This window comes from Lacerta agilis, chromosome 6 (assembly GCF_009819535.1).
Source record: "Lacerta agilis isolate rLacAgi1 chromosome 6, rLacAgi1.pri, whole genome shotgun sequence".
NCBI lineage: Eukaryota > Metazoa > Chordata > Lepidosauria > Squamata > Lacertidae > Lacerta > Lacerta agilis.
The window spans coordinates 89697224-89721681 of record NC_046317.1 but is presented as its reverse complement, the minus strand read 5'-3'; the positions used below and the strand labels follow the sequence as shown (position 1 = coordinate 89721681).

The 24458-nt window shown below is 40.8% G+C and overlaps 1 protein-coding gene across 2 annotated transcripts in view; it reads left to right on the top strand.

The window, feature by feature from the left end:
* Window positions 1–24458, top strand: part of DNAJC5 (DnaJ heat shock protein family (Hsp40) member C5) — a 43628-nt gene that overhangs the window by 3800 nt on the left and 15370 nt on the right. Inside the window, exon 2 of one of the 2 annotated variants that reach the window (XM_033153770.1) lies at window positions 18144–18235. The gene's annotated coding sequence lies outside the window, so the exon portion shown is untranslated. Of the gene's footprint in view, window positions 1–18143; window positions 18236–21824; window positions 21894–24458 lie in introns of those variants that run through there. The other variant, XM_033153771.1, reaches the window with a different exon arrangement.

The following is a 24458-nucleotide window of genomic DNA, read 5'->3' as shown; positions in this document are numbered from 1 at the left end:
AGGGCAAGCCTTTCTAACACTGAGATGTTACAGGCTTTCAGTTCCATGTTTTTTAGGGTAGGGAAGAGCATATTTACTGAGCAAGAAAAGAAGCTGATGCAAAACAGAAGTCACTGCCACAACTTGAGAGTTAGAGATGGAAGCATGGAAGTGTCTTCCAATAAAAACAGATTGGGTCGAGTAACCAGGGTACTATTTTTGGCTTTCTCATCAGTTTGTTTACGTCAGGGATGTCTGTCTATGCATGTGACAGTATGTACTCTATATTATTCAGATGTTGGCAGTCAGTCATAAAGTCACAGGTCTTTAAATGGAGTGCGGGTGTCTGTGGGAATTAATATTATTATTTGTTTGATTTTATCCTGCCCTCCCATCTAGGGTTGGGGACGTCTGGGAATACACATGTGCATTCTCTTTTTTCTTCCAGTTTGGTCTCCTGGAAGGAACATAGCTAAGCATGAGAATTGATAGGAAGCAGCAGACCTATTGGAGGAATGTTGTAGCTGGTGAATGAATCCACCCCCTTATGTTTAGAGTAACTAAACACCTGTCTTCAGATGTCTTCAGAATGTTGCTCTTACCAGCTTGAATGTAATGTTCAGGTCAATGTATTTATAGACATATATGTGCATGGCATTCATTTTATATGTACAGCGAGGACTGCATGGATCTGCTACCCCAGCACAAATACCGGATTGCTAGCCATGAGTGTGTCACTTGGCCTTAAGAAACTTTAGATGACTGGCATCTTCTGTTCCCCTCCCTGAAAAGATGTAAGGGAGGAAATCCCACCATAAGGACATAATCAGAGCCCTGTGACCCATCTCATCCTGCTGTTAGGATTTTATGTAGCCTCTGCTGCATCAGCTTGGCTACTGTGATTAGTAGAAATCACATGAGTGTCTGAGAGAGTGTGGGAACGGAATACTTTCTTATCTCTTCTGCCTAAGAGTGTTACTGTAAGTTAGTTTCACTTCTGCTGTGTCGCAGTTTGCTTTCTGTTCTGCCAGAGCTTGGAGAACACAGATGTGGATTATGGATTCTCTGTACTGTATATAGACTGTAAATAAACATAGTTTAGATCTACAGATGTTTCCTTCTTCTTGCTGCGTGATGCTGGAAGACTTGTGTGCTCTTCTCATAAGAGAAGGGTCGCAGATATAGGCACTCTGGACTGAAGGGACATGCCATTCCAGAGGGGGCCTCCTGGGAGACGCTCAGGGGTCTTGGAGTTCGCCGTCTCTGATAGAGCATCATTCCCAACACCTGCATCCTGTACTTAAAATGGCCCAACCAGATGCCTATGGAAAACACAAAAGCATGAGTTGAGTGCAGGAGCACTCTACCCACTTGGGGTTCCCCAAACTGGTATTCAGAGGCATACGACAACAGTAAAGGTTGAACATGGTCACCATTTCCCAGCTTAGTGTGGAGCTGAATGTTATATGGGAAACATGAGGATTACCATCCTCAGTGATGATGATGTGGGTGGATTTGCAGGGAGAGTATCTGCCAGTTCTTATCCTTCTGGTCTGTGGTATACCCTCTCTAGGATGAGAATGAGTGATTTGCCCAGCTAAACTCATACTGGAACTAAGCCCAGTTTGGGGAATATTCGCAGGTGAGAACTATTGGTGGTGGTGGGGGGGAATGCACATTTCACCCACTGATCCCCCTCTGTTCCCTGTATCCCCATTATTTTAACAAATGTGCGTTGGGCAACAGTTATTTGCCCTGTTCTGATCTTACACTGTTTGTTCACTTGTTCATATGGTTAGGAAGTTGTTACTAAAGTTCAGCTAAACCCAACTTCCTCTGATTTAAGCTGCTTGTTGCTTGTGCTGTCTTTATTTTTAATGTTTTAACTTTTTTAAAAAAATTGCCAATATGCACCCTACACCTTTTCACTAGGCTTAACCCCCCCCCCCCCCCGCTATTTGTCTTCTAATCTACAGCTTACATTACAGAAGGAAATTGTTTTCATGGCAGATCACACTATGCAAGCTAAACAAACTGCAAAGCAGAAAAATAGTTAACAAGCATTTCTGACTTTATATTTATTTATATCAACATGTATTTAAATCAAAGTTAAAGATACAACAACACAAACTCTGCATACATATTCAAATTAAACTATGCAAATGCTTTTATAATGCATGTTTTATCAAAGTTATTTTCAGATTATCGCTGTCAGTGCAAAAAATCCATCCAAAACAGTAGTCAAAATGAATAAAAAGTAGGTCTGTTGCTTCCTGGCTTGAACACATGTAATGACACTTCAATTATCAGGAGTTATAGTCGCCGTTAACGTTTGTGCCATAGCATCCCATTTTTGACTAATGTTGATTTTATTAAATGGTACCTGAGAAAACTTTCATTCTTATCAGTTCAAAATATTTGCAAACTGCCTTAAGAGATTTGATTCATTAGTTTACAGCAGCATTTAATTGTGCTCTGGTGGGTTAATTGCCTTCTGTTATCTCTTAGATAACTCATAAGAGCAAAGCAGGTAAGTGCTCAAGGAAGGGTTAATAATAATAATAATAATAAATATTATTATTTATACCCCACCCATCTGGCTGGGCTTCCCCAGCCACTCTGGGTGGCTTCCAACAATTTTTTTTTAAATACAATTGTATTTAAAATACAATAATTCATCAAACATTAAAAGCTTCCCTAAACAGGGCTGCCTTCAGATGTCTTATAAATCTTACAGAATCTTACAGAAGATTCATTTTCTGTTGGTTTATTGCATTATGTAGCAGTTCTCCTTTCCCCCATGCAAATGCACCTAGACATACAGTGTAGAGTCACATTGTGGAAAATGAAATTAAAAATATTTCAAAGTAGCAACCCCCCCCCCAAAAAAAAACTTCCTAGTATTCTCCAGAAACAAAATGCATGCCAAGGCCATTCAGGAACAGATGCAGGTTGTGTCTTATGCAAAGACTTGCTGTATAATAGTCATAAATTGGGGTGGAACTAAATATGACATTGATCACTGGTGTGCTGCTGAAAATGACAACCCCATGTCGAGTTTCTCCCACCACCTGTTATGTGTTGCCATACCTACGTTTTATGGAAAAGGTGTCACATGCAGCACTTACCCTTCTGTTCTGTGTGTTTCCTGTGTGTGTTTTTGCAACTACTTCCAGTCTAAACAGGCTGTTGAGTGCATCAGAACATTTATTATTACTGTTTTTAAAAAATACATTTGGATATTTTCGTTTTGATGTTTGGAGCTGCTTCTTGAAATTGAGCATGGTAAGCTGGTGACATCAAATTTCTGACTGCAGTCTTATAAGATTATTTACTCCAAAATATGCAGATAGCTATTAACACATTTACCTCTGACATAGCTGATTGTGAAATGCTGACTTGCTGAATAAAATAATTATCTAAGTCATGTCTTGAGGCATCTGCAAATGTATCCATGGAAATGGTTCATTGCTTTTAGCTAATGACAAAAAGATGAAGTAAAGAATCAGAGTTTTAAGTTTTTGTTACTTAAAGTGTCAAACCAGCAGTTTTTTAAAAAATTATGTGTGCCAGTTAATCCATTTTATGCTCATTATTTTTGCTCACTTTCAATTTTGAGTAGTCCATAAAGAAGTCCAGGAGTTGGAAAGCACAAACACATTCTTGGTATGTTGAATTGAATCATGGTGGCATTTACTCTTGCATTCAGATTCTAAGCATTTGTGCCTCTGGAGCACCATTTACTGTCTCTGCCATGGTCACATAATGGCTTTTGACCTTGGGCTTGTGACCCACTAGTGCATTAGGACCAAGCTATGAAATTTCTTATAAAATGTAGAATTTGCAAGCAGTTTGTTGACCTGCCGGGGAATATTTTGAAGGAGAAGGTGATGTAGGAGACATGCTTAGTAATTAGGATGAGAATTACATTTCTCAACTATGTAATACATTAATTTGTGAAACTTGACCCACCAACAATCTCCAACAGTGTTTTATTTTTTCATACCTTATGGGTATTCACCTGTACTTAATGTATAAAGACTGTTTCAGTAAAGCCTGCGGAATCCTGTCTGTAGGGAATTCTCAGTGCATGGTAGGTATACTCCTCTTGGAGCTGTCCAGCACGGGATAATGAAATCTTGAGCTTGGTTTCCTCTCTGAAGTGGAGTTTTAGGGTATCCAGACTCAAGAGTTACTGGATTCTACTCCTGATGGCTCCTTTATCTTTGAAAAATCAGCTTTGGGTGTGTGTGATGAAATAGGAGGGCAGAGAGGAGGTGTATAACCCTTTCCCTACCTGCTGGGTTTCTTCTCCAGGTCACCCGCTCCCAGTCACACTTTCCCTTGCAGGATATTAAATGCGTTTTGGGGGCAGTAAGCAGATGTTTGGAGCCTAGCTTGAAGGGTGGCCAGATTGGTGGGTGATTCAGAGCAGAAAGTGGGTGGAGAAAGGATTAGTATCTCTCTCTCCCCCTCCCCCCTGCTACTTCTCTGCTAGGCATTACTTCTTCATGGAGATCCTTTTTTGGGGTGTTGGTGGTAGGGAACATCCATTATAATGAGTTGCATGCAAACACTTGTAATATGTAGCTCTGTCCTTTTCCAGACATGGACAGGCTTTTGAAAAGGTTTCCATGGAGAGGTTTGCATAAGACCATATTACATTGAAGTAAAAAATTCACATAGCAGGTTCAGAGTGAGTGTCAATTCTTGTTCTTTTCTCTTGCTTATCAGTGTGTTGCCCCAGATTTGTTAGCCTTGGGGAAACAGGTTATTAAGGGAGGTTGGTGTTTTTCCTTGTTTGCTGCATGCTCTCAGTACAGTAGCGAGGATGCTAGCTTGAATACTATGTGTAAGGAAGCAGTGCAGGAACAAGCCATAGTTGTAGAGATAAATTTGTAAAATGTGTTGACAAACTTGCTGATCTGTTAGTCTACATCTGTATTGGATTTGCTTTTAAGATTTTTTTAAAACCACTTGTTTGCTGCTCTGGGCTCCTTTTGGAGGAAAGGTGGGATATCAATTTAATAAATAAAGAAAACACTGAAAGCAAGGAATAGAGTAACAAAAAGATGTAGTCCATCATTGAAGATTCTCATTATTTGTCTTTACATCTTTCCTCGCCCCCCCCCCCAACGGCTCATTTATGATTTCTGACAGTTGTGCGTAACTATATCAGATTTAAAGATCTTGTAGAAATTACACATGTCCCAGTTTTCTTTGCCATCAGCCAACTGAATGAAAGCAACAGTATTCTTTTTTTGTGTACTTCATAGAATTGTAGAGTTAGTTGGAAGGGATCCCAAGGATCATCAAGTCCAGCACCCTGCAATGCAGGAATCTCATCCATGACAAATAGCCGTCCAACCTGTGCTTAAAAACCTCCCAGGAAGGAGAGTCCGCCACTTTCTGAGGGAGTCCATTCCATTGTCAAATAGCTCTTAGCCAGGCACCCCCAACCTGCGGCCTTCCAGATGTTTTGGGCTACAACTATCATGATCCCTAGCTAACAGGACCAGTGGTCAGGGATGATGGGAATTTGTCGGAATACGCTGCACGGATCCGCTATAGGATCCACATTTATTTAATTGTTTAATATAGTTTTCGGGAACTACTTTTGGTATTACTACGCACAAAAGCGAAAGCGAAAGTAAGAATGAATAGTTTGGTTCACCAATGAGATTAATCCGCCTTTATTTTATAGTTCCGGTCATGTTCAAAGTTATTAATGAGCGTTAAACTTGCTTCCCGCCTTTTTGGAGGGCAGCAACAGTGATTTTATTGGTTGAGGCATTGATCATGATGTCACTTTGTTCCTAAATAAAAGGCTGAGGCTCCCCGCTTAGGCACGTTTTTTCCTACGTTCTTCTTTAGTTCTTTCAGTTGAAGTCAGGGTTTAGTTTAAGGGTATTGGGAGCGGGATGGGTTGGATGGGTTTTTCCTTTAGTTAGAGTTAGATCGCGGAAGATCATTCGGTTTAGCTTTAGTTAGGTTTCTTTAGGTTTAGCCTAGGGCTAGGCTTGCGGAAGATATTTCGGTTTTAGTTTATTTAGTTAGCCTCGCGGAAGATTGGGCGCGCAGGGACTTTGAGCTTGGGAGAACTTAGCTTAGGGGACGAGCCTACGCGGGTTCTGCCAAAGCCACTAAAGATATAACCGGTGTCTGTCTTTCTTTGGGGTAAAAGAGGGAGTAAAAGGTTTAGAGTAAAAATTTTAATTTCCTTAAGTTGATCTATCTATTCAGAGTCAGGGCATATCCTATTTCTCGAGGCAACATATTTTTCTTTAAAAGGCAATTAAGAACTCATGCACCTTCGGGGTCATTACCCGGCTTACTCAACCTTCAGATTGTGAGACCTGGCCGGCGCCCGTGCTCAGAAGCACGCGGAACGCCGGCCGCTTTCCCCGCTACTGGTACCTCGTGCATGAGCAATCCAAGTTTGTGCACGAGGAGCTCCAGCACCCAAACCCCGACAGGAATTGTAGTCCAAAACATCTGGAGGGCCGAAGGTTGGGGATCCCTGCTCTTAGGCCATCAGAAAGTTCTTCCTCATGTTTAGTTGGAATCTCCTTTCTTGTAACTTGAAGCCATTGGTTTCGGTCCTACCCCCTGGAGCAGAAGAAAACAAGCTTGTTCCATCTTCCTTGTGACAGTCCTTTAGATATATTATCTTTGTCACCCTCCTCTATACACGTTCCAGCTTATCAGTACAGTGGTACCTCGGTTTATGAACTTAATCCGTTCCAGAAGCCCGTTCTTAAACCAAAACCCTTCTTAAACCGAGGTGCACTTTCCCTAATGAGACCTCCCATTGCTGGTGCCCTTCCACCATTCTGATTCCGTTCTTAGACCAAGGTAAAGTTCTTAAACCAAGACACTATTTCCAGTTTTGTGGAGTTTGTAAACCAAATCGTTCTTAAACCGGACTGTTCTTAAACCGAGGTACCACTGTATCCTGCTTAAATTGTGGTGCCCAGAACTGGACACAGTACAAATGTGAAGAACTGAGACTAGCCTTTATTATTTTCAAATACGAAAGAAGGTCCTGTGTCTCCCACGTGGTGTTACGGTTAATTTACAAACTAAAATCCTGTTGGTGAAACGTTGCCTTCCTGTTCCCTGTTGCACATGCTTTTTTGGTTGGGGGGGACGGGCGTAGTAACATGTTTTAAGGATGCCAAATGCAGGAGTAACACTGCCTCGCTTATGTAACATAGTCTTTAATTCCAAAACTCTTACAGATAAAATATATTGCATAGTTGCCAGTCTGGTTACTAACAGGAGCTGCTAAAAAGCAAGTATGCTAAAAATGGTCCATGAATCACCAGCTGTCCGTAGACCTGACAACCTGCTGAATGAAGCACTTTTGGGGAAATGAGCACCTAGGAGGAAGATGTCCTAGTATGGGTGTAGTCTGAGAACTGCTGCCGTAGAATATTGGTGGAATTGAGTTCAGAGTCAGTACTGTAATAGCACTTGCAAGGTTGCTGATAAGATTTTGCCTAATAGTATAGTAGGTGCTTAAGGCATCCTAGCACTGAAGAATTTAAAAACTGCCAGTCTCAAAGCTTTAGACAGCCAGCTGAAATGAAAGTGATATTTCATAATTTAATTAAAATTCTGAGACCTCCATTTATCTTCAAGCTTTTAAATTTTGGACTAGACAGCTTTTGTATTCTGGATCACATCAAATTTTGAACTGGAAGCTTTCATTTTAGTTTTGTTTCATAGTCACTTTTTTCTTAACTCACATTTTAATATTATTTTGGTGGTGTTGCATCAACCCCTTGTCCAAAGCACTATGAGATTTCTTGCTAGGTACTTATAACTGGTCAGACATGAAAGTTCACTATAGGCACAGATGCTTCACACTTTGATGCAGTGCATTAACTATAGCGTAACTGGAAAAATAAACAAAATAAACTGTTTAGAGTTGCAGTACTCCTGTCACTAAGGTAATTGATGCTTGTCTGAAACCTGGTAGTTTGTGTTTATTAAAAGCCTGGCAACAGTTATTCTTGCAGGCATAATGCTGAACTGTGGTTTATTTTCCTTGATTGTTGTTTATTCAATTTCTTACTCGCCACATAAGGCCTCAGAGCAGGGTACAGCAATTTAAAATTCAATATTTAAAACAGTCTACAATAAATTATAGCCACAAGAATGGGGTAGGCCTTAAAAATCTATATTTCAGGTGTCAAGGCCAAATTAGATGTTTATTATACCTGAATATGGGACGCAGGTGGCGCTGTGGTCTAAACCGGAAGGTTGGCAGTTCGAATCCCTGCAACGGGGTGAGCTCCCGTTGCTTGGTCCCTGCTCTTGCCAACCTAGCAGTTTGAAAGCACATCAAAGTGCAAGTAGATAAATAGGTACCGCTCCGGCGGGAAGGTAAACGGCGTTTCCGTGTGCTGCTCTGGTTCGCCAGAAGCGGCTTAGTCATGCTGGCCACAGAACCCGGAAGCTGTCTGCGGACAAACGCCGGCTCCCTCGGCCTATAGAGTACGATGAGAGACTGGACCAAACTGTCAGGGCTCATCCGCGACTGGACCTAACTGTCAGGGGTACCTTTTTACCTTTACCTTATACCTGAATATAAAACCTAGATTAAAGATTGGTTCCAAGCAGGATGTCAAGCCTCCTTTGAAGTGAATCTTCATGATGTGGCTAAGCATCTGCTTCATTGAGGGAAGTATGAAAAACTTGCCACACTTGCCCAGCCTCTTTGCTTGCAGGTGGCAAGTAAGTTTCACGGTTGACTTTTGTATGCTCTCAAGGGCAAGACTTAGCTCAGTAAACTAACTAATGGCTTCCATGACCCAGCTTGGATGTCATGATAAACTGCAGTTTTGTGCTATGTGAGGGAGCCTTGGGCTTGCTCCTGTCTTTGGGGACTGGAAGCACCTGCTTCCTGTTTTTCCTCCAACCTCCGTTTATTGTTATATCTGGAAAGGACAAACTATGATCAGCTTTAACTGTGATTTATTAAAAGAAGGAAAGATTAAAATTGATTTATGGTCCTGGCTTGTAGCAAACTATTGCTTAATGCAGGGGTAGGAACTGTCACGGAATTCTACTCATTATTGATCCAGAAAAGAACTCCGATGTATAGTTAGCAGAGTAAAAACTTAAACATGTTGCAGGATCCCCCCCCCCAAAAAAATAGACCAGAGGCAATTGTATTTCATCCAGTAGAGGTTTACTGCTACTGAAGGCAAATGAGCATAATGGTCACAAATCCAATACATTCAGGATTGGCCCTGTCCATAAGAAATCCAGTTGCAGCAGACTTAACTTAAACTTATAATAACTAATAATAAGACTAAAACTTAACACTATATACAGAACACCACATCAGATGGAAAAGAGATAAAAAGTGAAAGTGAAACCCTGGCTCCTTCTGGCCTTAATATCATAGTCAGCATGACCTTGACCGAAAGAGATAACAGAATCAGCTTAGGCCAGCTGTACTCAGCTTCTCTGAAGGAACAACCCAAACATCACGAACCTTCTGCTTGTTTCTTTCACACATAGAAGCTTCCAGAACCCTCTTGAATTAATTAGAATAGGAAAGATCAATACTTCCTGTACTAAGAAATGGAAACCGACAGGAACTTGTGGCACTCCATAGGTTCCTGGATGCTCGGCTTCCATCAAGCCCTGCCAGCATGGATACTGGTTAGGTGTGATGGGAGTCCCTATAGGTCCTCTCCAAAATGTGTTGTAAGTTTGGAGTCATCCAGGGTTAAGGCAACATCCAGGGTATTGGTACTATGGTTAAGTGTAACATTTGTACTCAGCTTCAGTGTTCCCTAGAAAATGCTGTACCCAGCGTGCTCATGTTAAGAACCCAAGGGAATATTGTTGCTACCACTTTCAAAATTCCTAAGGTGATATTTATTTATTTTACATATAGAGAGAAAGAAACTAAAAATAAGACTTAGTTGGCTATTACTGTTAATCTTACTTGACAGAAATTTGAAATATATTTGATCCCTAACATGGGCATTTCTGAATTCTCTACTAGCTTTTTCTGAGTACAGCCAAGTAATTTGATGGTGTTTGTGTTTGTGTGGGGCCAGGCTGGAATAATTTCCAGGTTGTCCAGAAACTTGGAATATTTCTGCAGCCCTTGTTTTTTTGTTAAGCCTGGGTGGAGCGCTCTAAACCTGAATACTCCGTTTCTAAGCCAAAGGAATGGGAGAAAATGAAAGGAAAGAATATTTCAGTTGGCAGTATATGCAGTGAAGGATGCTTTATCTCATTTTTGAGCTTGCATTGCCTGGTAGTGTTAAACCACAATGCACACTTTTCTTACTGGCATTGTAAAACTTGAAAAATCTTGAAGTGGCAAAAAAGCACAGGTAAGGTTAGAATCTTTTGAATGCCACACCCTTACAAAAATGCATGATCATTGCACTGTAGTGTGTGACTCGGTTTCCCTTGTGCAGAAGAAACTAAAACAGCTGGCAGGATGGGAACTGAGCTCCTCTTTCTCTGTGTATACTTTGCCTAGACACATTCCTGCCTAAACACCCTTCTTCCCTTGTACTCAGTGCCACTTCAATTCACCTTCCTTTGTTTTGCAGTTGGCATGATGATCCAAGCTTTACCTCCTTGTATCCTGTCTTGACATGTCAAAATATACCTTCTGACTTAGGGCATGCCTAGAGATTCATGAACAGGATCTCTTGCTGTTTGTTTGTTTGGTTTTTTTTAAAAGTTAATACCACTTTGGGAAGTTCCAAATCACATTGAAACAGTGGAGATGCGGGAGGAGTGTGGATTTAACCCTCCCCTAGCAGTCATTTCCCCAATTAAAATATATTCTCCCCAAGCTGCTGTTTGCCCCATGGCAGGTCACTTGGTACGCACCCATGCCCCATTGATTGAGGAGAAAGCTATTTAGCACACAAACTTATAGCAATATAATATCTAAAATAGATGGTATCCAATGCTTACCCTCTCATGATATAAGGCACTTGGGTAAACCTTCAACTCAGTGGTCTTGTTCTTCTCAGTGACATGTAAGAGATTCTCAGTTGCATTGTTCTCATAGCCAGGCATGGCCAAAGTGTGTTTCTGGGGCCTAATCTGGCCCGCTGGTCGGTTCAATCCGACCCCTGTGGCAGTTTATTTCCTGGGGTAAAATCATAAAAAACCTCAACAACTTCAATCCTAAAAAAGGGTCAAGAACTTTGGTTGGCCTTTTGACAAGCCCCCCACGACCCTTCACTTCATCAGATCTGGCCCTCTTTGAAAAAAGTTTGGACACCACTGTTAGTGAATACCAGGAGCCAGAAGGAGCCTAACCTCATTCATAGTCTTATTCTTCCTTGCAGGCCTGCACTCTGTTTACCAAGCAACTAATCTTCCACCATTCCAAATAAAGTTGGCTGGTTGAGATTCACCTTTGAGCAGCAACACACTTCATCTACCAACAGTAAAATAAGTAAAACCGACAGTTTAAAATATATAATAAAATTGCATATTAAAATGCATGGCTGCTGTTCTGAAATCTCTCCCTTGGTCTTTTGCAGGTGGCTATAAGGAAACATTGCACATTAAATAGTATGATTCACACTTCCACCTAGCATCCTTGCCCTTTGTAAACAGCCTCCTTTCTCAAAAACCCTGCAAACCAAACTTAAGGCATGTGTTTTTCTTTCACTCTTGTCTGATGCATCTATAATATATGCATATAAACCATTGGCACTAAGTGTGCCTGGGATTCCGGGATTTTGAAGGTGTCCTAGTGAGTTCCTCTAAGAAAAGGGGGGGGGGGAACTTCTAAGTTTTCCAAAAATGAAAACGTTGACTATCATTTTAGTTGTTGGAGCTTATTCTTACCTTCACCAGAAGGGTCCCCAAACGATTTGCAACAGATTTTCATGGGTGCATGGGAACAGGGAACACAGAGGAGGGTGAAATTCCATCATACAAGTAGAAGTCTGCTTCCTTGTTTGCAACTCTTTGTCAGGAGATTTTGCTTCAAGACACTTTACACAGCCAGTTCTCCTATTAACCACACCTTTGAAAAGGAAAAACCATCAACTACAGTATAAATTGCTTTGCATAGGTCCTGGCTGGATGTTTCCTTTGCTACTGCATTTGGAAAGACTTCTCCGGCATTAGTGTATCTTACCCACACTGGAAGCGCATCCTCTTACGCACTTGACACCCTGCCAGGCCTCTGGCTGCTGCCCGTGGTGCGCAGTCTCATGAAGTCACTCTGACTCTGCTGGTGCTGCTGATGTCACAGTTTCTGAGCTCTGCTCTTAGCGCTCTCGTTTCACATTCATAATCTGCTGATTCTAGGGCAAAATAAAGCATTAGGCTTTTTATGCGAGCAGGCGGGTTTCAGGATCACCGTCCGTCAAATGGCTCTCGAGCAGCAGACGCGTATCTGCTGTTTAGCTGATATAATAAACAGTATATTGCTAATGTATTTCGACATGTTCATATTGTAGCGGAGGTTTCAGTTTTAGATTCTATATATAATTCATATTTAGGTCAAATAACAACAGTTCTTCATGTCTTTGTAGCTATAGTTGTTTCTTACCTTCCATCTTTAGGCTATTCCAACTGGGTTTCTGCTGACTCTTTCTTTCTCAATACTTAGAAGTACTTTATTTCTTTTTCTCCTGATTGGATATTTTCCTTAGGAAGGATATGAACCATCTATAATATCTTGGCACTGTTTTTTCATAACCTGGTCTGGTTACATATTTAACTAGGTCCCAGCTTTTTAGGGGGATATTTAGCTACACTGTGTGAGGTGATAATACGCTGCCTTAACTCTTGCACGGTTTTGATATACTGTATTAAAAACTAGCCAGCATCCACTCAAAGCCACCTGCATGATATTAATGCCTGTCATTACTGGGAGGGAACTGATGTTCATTTTCTTTAGTTCCGTTTCTGCTTGCTTTTTATATTTGAATCCTAATATACTTTCTTTAAAAAAAGACTTATTTTAGAAATAAGTCAATAAGCAGCCCAGGTTAAAAGGCTCTTTTCTAGATGACTTGTTTTTTTTTCTTTTTAATAACTTTTCCCAAAAGAAAGCCTTCATTGTTTGTTTCATTTAACCAATTCAGTAATTTAGTATGTGAAATGGAAGGCTTTGGGAGTTTCTAAAGAATTTAATTTCTTTAACATCTTAATTTTTGTAGGGTCATATAAGAGTTTGAATTCTACTTGCTATGGTAATTGCTTTTCTACCTTTGGTGAAAGCCCCTCTCACATAGCTGTCAACCTTTTCCTTTTTTTGCGGGAAATTCCCTTATTGGGAATTTGGGAAGCAGCAGGGAGGGTTGACAGCTATGCCCTGTGTGTGTGTGTGTGTGTGTGTGTGTGAAGGTTGTTTGGGTTACTACTAAATCCCTTCAAAGTGTGCATAAGGAGGGAGCATGAGGAGTAACTCTCCACCCTGCATTGTCCCTCAATGCATTGTCCCTCAATGCTTTTTACCAGTGTTTTCAGGGTGGGGGTGAGTTCACGTCTGACAGGAGAGGCAAAAGCTGTTTCAGGAGCAAAAGTGCACTTGGAGGAGTCCCAAACCACCCCATGGTATGGTTTAAATCACTCTGCCCCCAAAGCATACTTTATAAGGATGCTGCATGATTCTGTGATGCCCCTCTTTATTTCTACTTGTACTCAGTATCAGTGTGTCATATTCTTACATGGAGTACAAGGTCACAGGCCTTTATAAGAAGTTGGTCAATTAGACTTAAATGGCTAAATTTTAATCCACTAAGCTTATTAGAGCAACAACATTTGGGCAGCGGTAGTTAAACTTGTCACAGGAGTCTGTGTAACCTGTAAAACAAGGTTTATGATGATGGTTAAAAATATTTCTTAGTGTGAGCTAGTTGGGGGCCATAATTAAGCTGAAAAATTGTGGGCATGTGTATGTACTAGATCGCTCCAATTAGGTGATGGAAACATAACCTTTTACCTAATAAAAAGGAGTTTAAACAACTCTGGATCCTCAGCTTCTCATAGTGTGTTTCTAGGCCAAGAGACCCACTAAACACACGGATTGGTCGTGTTCATATATCACGCTAAGCTGTACTATGGCTTAGTGTATATACAGTGGTACCTCACAAGCCGAATGCCTCGCTAGACGAAAAACTCGCTAGACGAAAGGCATTTGCTAACAAAAGGGTGACTCGAAAGATGAATTTCCCTATGGCCGTGACTCGCAAAACAAAAACGTTTTGCGATTCCCCCCCGTCAAACCGCGCTTCCTCCGACCGTGCTTTGCAAGACGAAATTTCCACTATATGACAGCACTCGCGAAACAAATTAATTTCGTCTTGCAAGGCACCACTGTATACGCTATTTCCTGTGAAGAAGGCTTTGGCCATTTTGCTCATCTCTGGACTTTATAGGTTGGACTGGCAAATAACCCAAGGGTAAGCATACTCTGTCATCTGAACCCAGGATTGCCGTTAAAGTATTTCCTCCTAAACCATGATTTGTGGCCAAGGTTGAGGAGGAGAGACTTTTAATGCAATCCTGGGTTTGCACAACACCGTAAGCTAAATCTTGGCTGAGTTACCATCCTGTGCTGAACTAAAAATTCTGGGGGGAGCAAAGCGACTGCAGGCTCTTTGTGGGGAGCCAGCATGTTTATATGGTCATTATAAGACCCAGACTCGCTTACTATGATGTGCAGACCTGGCCATTGCCTCTTCCCATGTGGATTCCTCAAAAGAGCTCCGCAACAGAGCACCCAGAAAGCAGTAAGGGTGATTTGAATCAACCAAACAAATCTTTTTGTGTTGTGCCTCTCTCCAAGTTACCACTTTACAGTACTGTACTTGATATGATTCAACAGTGTATTTCCTCTGGGTAAAGGCAAGGTGGTTTAGGCTTGATACAAAGCTCCAAGCCTATAGGTCTGCTGAAAAATAGGTTTGAGGCAAACATTGGGCACTTGGGAATATTCTGAAAGAGGTCGGCCAGCCTGATGATGCTAGCAGTTGGATTCTGATGCTGATGAACATGTCCATAATTTAAAACCTGGCAAGCTGAACTCGGATGTAGAAATGTCTTAAATCTTTCAGCTATACAACATGTGTGAGTCCTTGAAACAGGAAGGAGTGCTGCTGATACCAAGTTATATCTCTGAATTTCATGTGATTTCATCTGAATCAGGAGAGACTATTCAGGTCCTAAGCTGGTGTCTGGGGGCAGTAACTGGCTTCAATGGACCAATAAATGGGGCAACAAAGTAGGATCTCATAATGCCAATCCTGAAAGCATGGCACTGGTTGCCTCTGAGCTATTGGTTCCTGTTCAAGGTCTTAGCATTAGTATTAAAAGCCCTGGTCAACTTCGGGTCTTGTACTCACAGAAGCATATTTTCCAATATTGCTGACTTGTGCCTTAAGATTTGTGGTGGAGGCCTTGTTCAAAACCCACACCATTGGGCATGGCCTATTTGGCAGTGATGTGAGATAAGACACTGCCACAGGGAGCACCCTGACTTTGGACCTCTCCCCCTGTAGAATTGTGTTTGTCTCCTTCCTAAGGTGATGTAATTTCGCTTACAGTTTAAAATGCACCTGTTTGCCTGGACCTTTGGCAAGGATGATTTGGGCTGATGACCTATTATTCAACGCTTTTTGTACTGCATATATACTTTTACTGATACGCACAAAAAAATGCTTCTTAACAGTATTTTAATTAGATTGTTTTTATCTAATTTTGTATCCCTCTGGGCTCCTAAGGGAGGAGATGCAGGGTAAAAAATATAATAAAATACTTTCAGGTTTCCAAAATTATTATAGCAACAATATTTAATATTGTCATTGGGTTGTATCCCTTGTTAGTCATACTTTGAGTAGATCCATTGAAGTAAGTGGATGTGACTAACTTGGAACCACTAAATTTAGTGGGTCTGCTTGTGAGTAGAATTTAGTTTCCCCTCCATCTGTTAATAGCATCAGGCATAGCTGACAACAAATCAGTTTTTTAAAGGCCAAGTGTTGCTGTTAGCAACCTAAGATGACAATAATTTTCTCTGTATACCTACTGCCCCTCTAGCATATGAAGGTACTTTATTAATTTCAAGGCAAGTAATATGAGTTTAAAGAAAAAAATGTGATTGTAGAACCTGCAGTTTTATTGCAGTGAGAAATTCTGTGCAAATGGAGGAACTGAAGAAAAGCAGATTTCAAAGCATTAACACTGAATTGTGATTTTTCTCCTCTCATTTTGATGTGTGTGGAGGGGAGGGACCAATCTCTTCACTGTATAAAATGCAGTTTATGAAAATATAGTCAGCATTTGAAACAACAAAAAGATTATTCTGTAAACACAGAGCTTTATTTTAATCCAAACCACTGTCAATAGGCTGGGATCTGAGACCGTTCTATCCTAGCAGGGAGGCTATGTGCTCCTTCCTTGCTGACATGTGCATTAAGCATGGTAAATAGACAAAAAAACTGACATAAAAGGGCAGTAGAAACCAGTAGGAGACCATTACAACCTCCCAGGAACACTGTTACCGACCTTAAGGTGGCTATTCTTGAGCACAGATACTTCAAAGGGAGACTCCAGTGTGAAACTCCTGAAATACAACTGGTAATGAATTTCTGTTTAATCACCTGTGATCTGAATAGGAATAAACAGCCTTTTATCTCACTAAGGTGTTCATTAGCTTACCAGTTTCAAGATGTCAATGGTCACTGTCATGATTTTACATAAATATATGTAAGCTGTAACCTAAATGACAGTTGCATTTCCTTCTTATCTCGCTACTAACATTTCTTGTCCTTTACACCCATTTGCTGCCATTTTTAAAAAATCTAGTTTTCCTTTTTTATTTTAGCTGGATGGCTAATTAATTACATCATCATGTGTTCTCAACTATGAAAACAGACAGAGAGCTGTCCGTGGCTCTGACAACCCACAGCATTGTTTTCTACAGCGAAACTAATGCATGGAACCTCATTGTACATTACAGATTTCACAACAGAACCCCATGGTGTATTACCTTTTGATGTAATTTGTTAACCAGTCATTTGATCTAAGTGTAACCAGAATAATGAAACATCATGGTGCATCTGCAGCAGCACATTTGGGCACCTTCATCTGTCCCAGCTGCAACAAAACATGTCTCTCCCATATTGGTCTCTACAGCCACAGCAGGCGCTGCAACCTTTCAGCAGTTTGATTTCACCCCCAAAGGTGCACCCCTCTGCTGTCTCCCAAGACAGACAGATGCCAACCACCAGAACAATGGGATACATCAGGGGTAGGCAACCTAAGGCCCAGGGGCCGGATGCGGTCCAATCGCCTTTTCAATCCGGCCCATGGACGGTCCGGGAATCAGCGTGTTTTTACATGAGTAGAATGTGTCCTTTTATTTAAAATGCATCTCTGGGTTATTTGGGGGGCATAGGAATTCATTCATTATTATTTTTTCAAAATATAGTCCGGCCCACCACATGGTCTGAGGGACGGTGGACCGGCCCACGGCTGAAAAAGGTTGCTGACCCCTAGGATACACACTTGTTTGAATCACTTGAAATGCCTTTTTCTTTAGGGTTACTTGTAAGAGTATTTCATGTGGCAAAGGCCAAAGGTTCTTGGCCAAACCCTTTTAGTTTATGCTTTAAAATCTTTCATGTGGGATTTTGCTTAAAGGATACAGCCATTTAGCTCATCTGATCCTGCTTGTTCTAATCAGTTGCACAAATTTGCAGCTGCTGAACATTATCTGAAGAAGTGTGCATGCACACAAAAGCTCATACCAAGAACAAACTTAGTTGGTCTCTAAGGTGCTACTGGAAGGAATTTTTTTATTTGTTATTTTATTATCACTGACCATATCGAATTCTAGTGCTGTAAGAGGTTTCACATAAATGGGAAGTCCAAGTCACTACATCACAGTTGCCTGTAGAAATTTGCATACATTATCTGTGCAAACTGCAGTTGTTGGAGATTATATTTTTCTGTCAGTGAGTAAAGACATAAAACTGTCTTCTGGATCATTTAAATCAGTTATTATTAAGCAAGAAAGAATTAGATTAGTGTGATTATAAACATTTGACATTGTTAAATATTCTCTGCCCCTCCCCTGTTCTCCCAATACACAATGTAATATTAGCAGTCTGATATATTGTTGTTTACCTGTGCTTTGTCCTTAGGAGAATCCTGTTCTGGAACCCTGAAGGCTGAATTTTTAGGATCCCACATCTAGGATCTAGCTCGGCTGTTTCATAAGGACGGATTTGTTAAGGCAAGTGAAGCCTCTTAACCACTGTTAAGAGTTTGAAAATCTCAGCTCTCTGGCAGATGATGTGGCAGGAGCAGAAAGCAGTTTGGTTCCCTTCAAATGCAGCAGGTAGAGAGATTCTATCATTGCTTTGTGGGAGTTGGTAGAAGTGGAGGATGAGAATTCTTTCTAGTTAGCACTAGTTGCAAGGACTGCATCTTGGATTAGCCTTATAAAGATACTGTACACAAGTTGAGCTATGCTTGAAAGTTGCCAGATTTTAACTTTTATTCTTAATTAACATTAAGCTGTAGACTGTATGTTTGATCCTGCACTGGCACTGCAGGTTGGGAAAAAGCAATAGTTAGTAATCTGTCATTTTATTTATTAAATAGTTGACTGAAAGAGAATCAAGCCTTTTAATTTCATTCCAGTAGCCATCCCTATTTCAAAAGTTCAGAGTGGGCAACTGCAGTTTTACGTAAGAGATTGAGTCGCATTGCAAAAGAGCTCTTATTCCTCAAAGGAGCAGTTAAAGGGTACTGTATATTACAATTCCAAGATCTGCATTGCAATGTTAGGTTTTATAGTGGTGTGAGGTGAGAATATTCTCCAGAGAATATTCTTGAGAATGAGAATATTCTTGAGAATATTCTCTGCTAGAAAATTCTCCGGACAATATCCCCACAAATTGTAAATTCTAATGTAAGAACCAGTTTTACAACCCACATTTAAAAAATCTAGTAAATAATAAGTCAAGCTGTGATATTGCCAGTGTAAGTAATGAATAATGATTTTTTTGATCCAGTTACATTACTGGGTATTGTGTCATTCACCATTGACAGTTCTGAAACGTGAGCTACAGAAAACATTTTTAGTTTTAAAAATGCTATTCATTTAATTTGATGAATATTTGAATTCGTATGTATTTCAACTATGTGTAATAGCCTTTCCTCCCCTATTTTGGTGTGACCTTATTCTTAGCAATTCTATACCCTTGGCCAGGCAGTGTGATTTTTTTTATTTTTATTTTTTACAGAAAGTAGCTTTAATGCTTTGTACATTTAAAGTACCTAGGCCTATACAATTATGTATAACAGCATGTGATGTGGCCTAGATTTAAACAGTTGACGTTTCTATATTTTTATTTAGTGCCAGTAACTGGTTTTTGCAGTGCCATTCAATGGTATAATATTCTCATTAATTGAGATTATTTTCCACAATTTAACATCACTAGGTTTTAAATAGAAAGATAATGATGACAATTATTATTATCATTATTATTATTATTATTTATTTATACCCCGCCCGTCTGACTGGGTTTCCCCAGCCACTCTGGGCGGTTTCCAACAAAAGATTAAAAATACATTAAAACTTCCATAACTAAATAAAACTAAAGAGTTCTGACATCTAATGTGACCTGAGTTCTGGAACAATAACCTTTGAATGCACAGGATTTAACAGGTGCTGGGGTGCAAGACTCGTCCCTTGTTTCCACAACTAGTTGTCATGCATGCAGTTTGAGAAATCTGTAATGGAGTGCAAATGCTAGTTTTGAAGGGTAGAAGGTTGTATGCTGCATTGGCATCCAAGTTCTCAAGAGTGACAGAGCAATAGAGAGTGACATGCACAACTAACTAAGAGACATCGAAATAACAGTCTAATAAAGTCAGGATCCCTCCTAGTTTACCGTTGATTAACATAGTCCTTTAGATGCTTGGGTTTCCTCAACTCTTGAACTCTGGGCTCTTTTTCTCTCTTAACTCAAGCCCCCACCAGCCGTGGATCAGCAGGTGTGGCTATCTTTTAGCTATGTCTGCAGAAATGATTTCAGGGAGGTCTAATAATCCACATCTGTCCCATGCAGTCCACACGTGATTGACTTTGAAACTGCACCGGCCTTTTACCTGTTACCTCAAATGAGGGCACCTGGGACTTCTGTGGACTATTTCAGTCTGTACAGCTGAATGAACAGAGTTGGTACGGGGTTGTCCTGTGCTCTTTTTTTAAAGGAATTGTTGCAGCACTGTTGTGCTAAACTGGGAAGTGTGCCATACCAGTGTGCCTTTGGTGATCCCTCTGTAATGCTTCTTTAAAGAATCAGGCATACCTTCTGACATGCTTGATTTGGAGCTGGGGGCCGTTTCCCCCTAGGAATAATTCCTGGATGGTTGAGCCTTCTACTGTATACTTTTCTTTGCTGGCTTCTTATTCATGGCCACCTGTGCACTTACAGGGAGCACTTTGTGCAGCATACTTCTGTATACCAGAGATTAGTGTGCTGCTATTTATGTGTGTAGCTACAAAATGAGCCACAAGGGATGCTAGCATTTTAAAAGGCGTTGGCATTTTATAACAATATGCTATACCAGCAGAAATTAACAAAGCTATTACTTTGAGAGGCGAGAACGGAATCCCCTTCAGTCTCACAACCTTTCCAGCATGTATAGGCCAGTAGTTCCGCTTGCTGTGGCAAATGTTCCATCACAGTCAGATGAGTGTAGTGAACCCCAGCCTTCCTTCCAACCTTGAAGATAGAGGGTGAGGATTATCCTCTTCTCCAGCTTTGGTGGTCGGGAGGAGAATGGTACAAGAGAGTGCAGAGGCTACTGCTGAGCTGTCAAGGCACTTGAAGCACCTCAGGGGCATATGACAGAGCAAGCCATGCCTATAGCTCTCATGCAGGCCATCTTCCCATCATTATTAATCTCCATCTGCCAACCACCTGTTCCCATTGCTTGTTTCCATCTATTGCATTTTGGTCGCTCCTCTTTTTGTAGGAACACATGATTCTGCCTTACTCCGATTCATTTCTCCCAATTGATCTAATCCAGTACAATCTGCTGTGGGGGTGGGCTGTTGTTTTCAGGGTGGATTTGATTTAAATCATGATTTAAATCACGATTTAAATCACCAGTCAGTAAGGCTCAGGGTGGATTTAAAAAAAAATCTGATTTAAATAAAAATTAAAAAATCAGATTTTATTGGATTTTTTTTTATTTAAATCAGATTTTTTTTTTAAATTTAAATCCACCCTGAGCCTTACTAACTAGTGATTTAAATAGTGATTTAAATCAGTTTGATTTAAATCAAATCCACCCTGGTTGTTTTTACTCGCTACTATTTTATGTATTTTTTGTGCTTCCATATTGTAAACCACCTTGTGATCCTCAGATGAAGAGTGGTATAGAAATTTAATTCATAAAATAAAACAAATAAATTACTCATCGCAGGCTCTCAATGCCTTAGACAAAGAGATCTGTTTTGGCCCTATTAATAAAGGTGGTTGCTTAATTGAAAATGCTGGGGACTCAGCCTACTAACCTTTTGGCACTGTCATCTCCAGCCAATCTTTGCCTTTTGTTTCTGTGGTTCCTTTCCACATGCTCCGTGTCATAATCTTCAGCCCCATAATCTTGCTGGGGCTTCATCACATCTGAGCTTCAGTTGTGCTGCCTCTCCTTTGCAGCCACCAATGTTCAGTTCTCCTTCAAATTGTCTCTGGCTCTTCTGTTGCTTGTTCCATTTTGTGATGTCAACCAATTCATTGTGATATCAGAGCTCCCATTAAGTAGTTGACAGGTCATTCAGTTTCATAAGAAAGGAAGTGTTTCACCCAACACGCTTCTTAGCAGTTGGCAATGTTGAGGATGGTCATTGAACTGAAGTTCATTGATTTCACGTAGGTTTGTATTCTTATCAAATGAGTGTGCATCTCTTGTGAACAAAGCCTCATGCAGGAACCAAAAATGCATTGTGGAATGGGCTTGTGTGTCTCTGCACATCTAGTGCTGGCTACTGTTGGAAGACAAGAGACTTGGGCGGGTGGGTAGTAGATATTTTGATGTTGCAGGAGGATGAGAGTTGGCAACATGCAAAATGCCAAGTCCTACAAGGCCATGCTGAAAAGAAAATCTCAAAAGATTTATTGTCTTTGCAATAAATTAAAGCCATGTGCTACTAGAAAATACCAAAGTGGTGTACAGAAAAGAGAGAGAGCATAGCATAAAAGCAATATAAAAACAACATACAGGCAAAAAGTGCTGCCAGTGGACTAAATAAATAAAAAAATTGGAACTGATTTGCAAACTGATATTCCTAGATGGAATTTGGTTGATGCACCACACTATCAGTTTTGTAGGATTTGGTCATACTAAATGGGCAAGCCTGGTACACAATGCACTGAAATAAGATCAGCTTGGGGAGCTTTGTGCCACATATGCACCTGTCCATAAAGCTAAGGAGGTCGCTAGTCTCAGGCCACACATTTGTGCAAAAGGTTAGGGAGACATTACTGGACAGCTTTGAAATTGGACCATAGCCCAAGAATTGATGCATTTGACATAAAGAGATATTAAATAATTATTATTTACTGCATTTATAGCCCACATTTTTCTCTAAGGAGCTCAAGGGGGGTGTACATGGCTGTCCCCTTCCCCAGTTACTGGCCCAAAGTCACCCAGTGAGCATTGCAGTTGAGCGGGGATTTGAACCCTGATCTCCCAGGTCCTAGCCCAACATTCTAACACTATACTACATTGGCTATATATTGAAGATCCCAGTGGCTGAAGATTTCAATCCATTGCTTAATTTCATGTCAGCGTGTAGGTGTTCTAGAGGTGGGCCTGGTCAACTGGCTTTGCGAATTCAGAGGAAGAAAGAAGTTTATCAGGCTCTTTGAAAACCTCCTCATGTGCTGTACAAGCTGCACATAGAGGCCTGATCATTAGAATGTTCACAGTCTGGGCATATTTGGCGCTCTTTTGCCTTAGCACTTTAGAAGACTAATGAAGTATGTCAGCTTGCTGGCTTCAGAGATGTATTTTCATTGCCAAGGCAGAGTAAGCAACTTGGGATCAGTCACTCTTGTTAAGCTGCTTCAATTTGTTTAGTTAGACGTGGGAAATACTCTTAAAATCAGCTCTAAAAGGAGGGCTATTGTAAATGACAAAGCATATGTACTGTGCAGTTTCCTTACAGAGCTATATGTTGGTGCTGATGGTCTATCTCACAGATACTAATATAAATCAGAAATTTTGAAGGTGTTGGATTATTACTTTGAATAGCCACCCTTCTTTTCTTGAGGGGGCCGCATGGAAAACAAGACTGACAGCTTTGTACTTTTTTTTCCTCCCCCAGCGATCAAATTAGCTAGCATTGTGCGGTGTGATTCCACCATGAGGCTGGATATTAAAATGAAGGCACAGATGTTCACTGATAAAGGAGGGACTCTGAGTCACTGTAGTGACTCAATGAGCAGAGACGTTTGTTAATCTAAATTAAGTCTGACATGATACACTTAAACATTGGTTAAGATACATGAAAACAATGAAAGTAATGAAGAATTGTGGAGCATGATGGGGTTTAGCATATGCACATGTCTGTTCCCCTCACCCCCTGCAATAGTGCTAACTATAAACCCTTAGTTCTTGGCATGCAGACGGTTAAGAGTGATGCTGTTTTAATCCAGGAGATTACCTTTCTTCATAGCCTTTGGAGAGAAACCACTTCAAGGGAACCCTCCCTGCCTCGAATGCATAACAGATGGCTGGTGAGTGTGTAGCAAGGCATGCTCTTTAAAGGTACAGAACATAAGTGGGAGCCATGAAATGTTGTTGTTGTTGTTGTTCAGTCATGTCCGACTCTTCGTGACCCCATGGACCAGAGCACGCCAGGCACTCCTGTCTTCCACTGCCTCCCGCAGTTTGGTCAGACTCATGTTGGTAGCTTCGAGAACACTGTCCCACCATCTCGTCCTCTGTCGTCCCCTTCTCCTTGTGCCCTCCATCTTTCCCAACATCAGGGTCTTTTCCATGAAACAGGGCTCCCCAAAAGGGCTGAATCTGTGAAAAAGATAGTGAGCTGGTTGTTCTCCAGAATATAAAAACTGCACACATTAGATAATCCAATACCTGTGAAAAGCAAACTTCTAGGTTTTCCATTATATGGGCAATCTTTTGTCATCTCACATTTAAATTAGTTTTGCTTCCATTCTTGCACCTAACTTCATTTTTGAATGCAAGAACATCAGGTTCAAAACAGAATGAGGCTAAAACTACATGTTTGTTTGTAGATTTGGGGTTCTGGAAGTTTATTGTTTGTAGCAAGGCAGAGATTTGCAGAAGAAAACTTGTGAGGCTGGGTTTAGATAATCAAACAAGCCACACCTTGGGTAAACAGACCATGCCAATCCATCCACTATCTGCAGAATCATGAGAGCTGCTGTGTTGAGATATGTGTTGCTTCT